Source organism: Bufo gargarizans, chromosome 8, assembly GCF_014858855.1.
Source record: "Bufo gargarizans isolate SCDJY-AF-19 chromosome 8, ASM1485885v1, whole genome shotgun sequence".
Lineage (NCBI taxonomy): Eukaryota > Metazoa > Chordata > Amphibia > Anura > Bufonidae > Bufo > Bufo gargarizans.
In genome coordinates, this window is record NC_058087.1 from 105,508,516 (window position 1) to 105,513,989 (window position 5,474).

The window sequence follows — 5,474 nt, forward strand, 5'->3', positions numbered from 1 at the left end:
CTTGAATTACAAAATAATATAGAAAAATATAGGTCGACCCTTGTTGAAAGGAAACATAGACAATTTACCAAGGACCTAGCCGAATTCAGGAACAACACGGCATATATAACCACAGGGGGGGACAAAAGGGGCTCTATCACTGACACATCAGCATCTGAAATAGAGAGCTCTGACCCTGAATTGTCCACTTATCGCCCACAATATCCCACTCAAAGATCTAATTGGAGGGGTAGAGGACGTTATAGGGGACGGAATAGATACCCAGCCCCTAGATCCAATTGGCGTAACGACCAATACACTAGTGGTAACCCACCCAGACCATGGGGCCAACAGATCAGAGGAGGATCGACAAATGGAGCCCGGACCAACCAGGAACAATTAGAACAGGATGGTCATATATCAGGATCCTCATCCTCCTCTGCTACCTCAAACCTGTCTTCTTTACCTATGACCACAACCAACGGGGTTTTTTTAGGCCCACCTCCATCAAACCCGCATGGATTGAGGGATCGTCCACTACCCCCCATAAACAAAAAATAGAGAACTCCACCACAGAAAACACCTTAATCATTAACTTATCAGGGAAAATTCTTTCTGAAGACGAGACATCCATACTAAGAAAGGGACTCACATATGTACCAACAACCAGATTTGACTGTTTTGACTGGATCAAAGATATACAACTATTTACCAGGAAATTACGTTGGCACAAGATCTTTGCAACATCAGATCAGAAGAGATGCCAGGAATTAGGTGTGGAAATGGGGGACCTAGAGGACATTGATAATCTTGTAGGTCTTCTAGAAGAGAATGAGCGACCAAGGGGACAGGGTCCCTTTACCACCTTGAGAAACAAAAGCTCTAAAATGCCACCCAAAACTTTGAACGATGCCAATATAGATATTCCTAATCGGTCACACGAGATCTGGAGAAAATAGGATACACTACCCCTGATAATAAAAACTACACTCGGGCAGAAATAACAGCATTGCATAACCTAAAAACTAATAGGGACATTGTTATCAAACCCTCCGATAAGGGGGGGAACATTGTTATCCTCTCGGTACAGCAATATAGAGATATGTGCCTCTCCCTGGTCTCTGATAAAAATAGCTACGCAGTCCTCAGGGGTGACCCCACTGAGGCCTTCCAGACTGAACTCTCCCAGCTATTGAGAGAGGGTCTGGATAACAGATGTATAGACCGAAAGGAATATGAATATCTATTAAATGTCACACCAAAAATAGCCACGTTCTATGGGCTTCCAAAAATACACAAGGAGACACGCCCCCTTAAGGGACGTCCCATAGTATCGGGAATTGAGAGCCTTACACACCACTCTGGTATTTACATAGACAAAATCCTACGTCCATTCGTGTCAACACTCCCCTCATACCTACGAGACACGACTGATCTACTAAAAAGAGTCGAAGGAGTCACTATAGAACCTGACAGCTGGTTTGCATCAATAGATGTAGAAGCACTATATACTTCTATCCCACATAACAAGGGTTTAGCAGCAGTAAAATACTATCTGGATTCCAGGTCTACGGATCTATACCGACACAATCAATTTACCCTCCAACTCCTCAATTTTGTGCTTACACACAACTATTTCATATTTGAGGGCCGCTTCTACCACCAGCTCAGGGGCACTGCAATGGGTAGCCCCTGTGCACCGACATATGCCAATCTGCTCCTGGGCTGGTGGGAGGACACGGTCGTCTTCTCTGAATCGATGTCATCCTGGACCAGATTCATCTCTTTATGGTCCAGATATATAGATGACATTCTACTACTCTGGTCAGGTACAGCTAGTCAATTTCAACAATTCATGGACACCCTGAACTCAAACCACATTGGACTGTTTTTCACCTTTGAAATGCACCCCAATACCATCAATTTTTTGGATGTCTGTCTGGCAAGAGATCAACACAATTACATTAAAACCACCCTCTTTAGGAAGAAGACTTCAACCAACAGTCTTCTACGCTGGGAAAGTTTTCACCCCACTCCCCTTAAGAGGGGCATTCCAAAAGGCCAATTCCTAAGAGTTCGAAGGAACTGTTCCAACAGTCAAAACTTCTCGCATGAAGCATCTAAACTTTTTGATCGCTTCAAACAAAGGGGCTATCCTGACCCCTGTCTGTTTGAGGCATGGGACTGGGCCAACTCAAAGGACCGTACCACCCTCCTTCAACCAAACCCTAAAAAACCAGACTCTCAGGATCTAATTAGAATCATCGGCACTCAGAATCGAGACAAATTCGAGACATCTTAAATCGATATTGGTCTCTTCTGAAGACCGACCCTGATCTTACACAGGTTCTACCGGATAATCCGGCAATCACCTATAGACGCGGACGCAATATAGGTGACACCTTGGTCCACAGTCACTTTGAGCCCCCAGAAAAGAAGACATGGCTGTCTAACAGACAAGTGGGCACTTTTAAGTGCGGTAAATGCAAGGCATGCATGTATATAGTCCCCGGTAAAACATTCATGAATAGCCTAGGTGATCAGACATTCTATCCTCGCAGTTTTGCAAATTGTAACACAGCTGGGATAATCTACATGGCTCAATGTGACTGTGGACTCAAGTATATAGGCAAGACCAAAAGAATTTTTAAAAAACGGATTCTTGAACATATCGGAGATATCCGAAATAAACGAGACAAACCGATATCCAGACACATATGGATGAGTCATGCAGGGTCCACTAAAAGTATCCATTTCTTCATGATTGAAGTCCTAAAAATGTCTAAGCGAGGTGGGGATATAGACAAATTATTAAAACAGAAAGAGTCCAGATGGATCTTCAGACTAAACACTGTGGCACCATCTGGACTAAACGAAAACATAGATTATGCGTGCTTTATTTGAGGCCCCCTATCTGATAGGATCAATTTATCTTTTATCTAGTACAACGTATGTTGACTGGGAGATTAACCCCTCCACACCTGATCCTCAATTATTTATTTAATAGTTGGTCACCCCTTATCAACTATTCCCTGGCTATCTATTATTAATGTATCCATCTTGGATGCATACACCTATATTTGATACACTTCCAGTATTCTGTGTAATCCGATCCCCGGCTCTCTTTGCCATCATCCCGGTATTAACTTACTTCCCTTTAGGATACATTAATTATGTCCCCCACCATCTCCCTTGCCCATACTCCTCCTCAACCCCCCTTTATAATATCGAATCCACTCACATTTTGATACTGTTCATAAATGATGGCCACTGCAATCAGCCATCTCGGCCCCTATGCTCCGCCCACCTCACGTGACCAGTACAGTGACCTCACCAGATCACGTGTTCCTCCCGGTCACGTGGGGGCATCCTGACGTAGGAGGCCTCGCGTCACACCGATCACGTGGGCGCCCGGCCTCCCTGTTACCCGTCACGTGACCCACACAGTGACCTCACTAGGTCACATGTACGGCCGCGTCATTCTCCCGGTCACGTGGGGGCATGTTACGTAGCACGCCTCACGTCACATCCATCACGTGGACGCCCGGCCTCCCCGATACCCGGAAGTACTCCATATATAGGTAATCACGTTAGTGTTTCCCTGCTACCTGCCGCACATCACCACCTGAGCGCCACCTCAACATCTCATCTGACTCTGGCTTCCTCATCCATGGACTCAATATGTGGACCCCTAACCTTTTAAGGGAACGCAAGTACCATGTGCTTTAATAGCACTATTTGCCTGTTATCTTGCACTGCTATAATCTAAATAGCTACTTTCTGTGGTACCTACTGAACATCGTCTATACCACATCTTGGTTTAATTATCTAATTTTGTCCAGACTCTTCATGTGTGGTGTCCGCTCATATTATAACCAATTTGCAGCTAGTCAGGGGGACCTTTTTATTCGGATTATACATTATATATATAAAATGATATACCGCCACTTAGCCACTCCCTGGAATTCTTGAGATTTGGGGATCTGTAGAGTTCATCAATCCAGACCCCCACCTCTCGATCCACCACCGGCTACTTAGGGATCCCCTGTATCAAATATTCTGTTATCTTACTGACAGGTGTCACTATTCTTATTAGAGCCAGTGGCTTATATTGTTATTATTTTATCTAAAATAGCTCTAAAAATCAAAAATAAATCTTCTTGTACATAATATCACTTTAGTACTTTTTGGTGTCGGTCCTCCATGATCAATTTTGTCCCCTGATGAGCCTGACAACAACCAGGCGAAACGCGTAGGGACGGTATTGGACATTTCTATTACCTTATATATATTCACCTTTTCTTTTGGATTATTGACTGCCACATTTAATCTCCTCGGGTACTTTTTCTATTTATTATTTTGTGTACTTTAGTATAGGTCTTCTATCAAGTTTATTAATTCTTGTGTTCCTTCTCCCGCTAGGGTTCTTTAGGGTTTTTAGGAGGTACGAGAGACGGGATCGCCCTTATCAGGGCGGCTATTCCGTATATAGGCAGGATCATCTACATCAGGGCCAGCATCAGGGACATTTTTCCCTATAGGCCCAACACAACTGCTCTACCACCTCCCTATCAGCCTTAGATGGGTTATACCATTAGACCTTACTTTTTGATTTCTTTTTTTGTATTTACTTATTTTCTAATTTCTGTATAGATAAGGGTGTATTGACTTTTATTTAAATACAATTAAAGGTTATATTTTAGAATGGTGGTAATTCTGTGATTCCCTTCTTTCCTCAGAAACAAAAAAACGTTGGAAAACTACTAACCCCAGGCTGTGTGGAGGATGTCAGCCGGGGGGTATACGTTTCCTCCATACGTACATCACAGCGGTTATTGTTTTTGGTGATAAGACAGAGACTATTTCTTTCTTTCTAGACAGTGGAGCAGGGGTAAATTTGATAGATGCCCATTTTGCCCGCACTATGGGTTTGTCTCTCTGTACAATACAGAGACCTATTCCCATATTTGCTATTGATTCTGCTCCTCTGTCTCAGAGAAATCTCCCCACATTGTTCATAATTTACACCTTCGGGTAGGGGATCACCATAACGAGATGCTCTCATGTTTTGTTCTGGAGGGGCTTCCCGCTCCGGTAGTGCTGGGTCTTCCCTGGTTGGTAGCGCACAATCCAGTGGTGGATTGGCAGGCCAGGGAGATATTGGAGTAGAGTGAGCCGTGCAGAGAAAATTGCTTAAATAGCAATTGCTTAGTCGCCTCCATAGCTACCCTACCTACATTTGTTTCGGACTTTGAGGACGTTTTTTCTGAAAAGGGTTGTCAGAAGTTACCACCTCATCGCCCTTATGATTGCCCGGTTAACCTTATTCCCGGCGCAAAATTACCCAAGACCAGGTTATATAATCTTTTAGGTCCAGAGAGACAAGCCATGAAGGATTATATCTCCGAGAGTTTGGCTAAGGGACACATCAGACCCTCTTCTTCACCCGTGGCTGCAGGGTTTTTCTTCGTTAAAAAGAAAGATGGGGGCCTGCG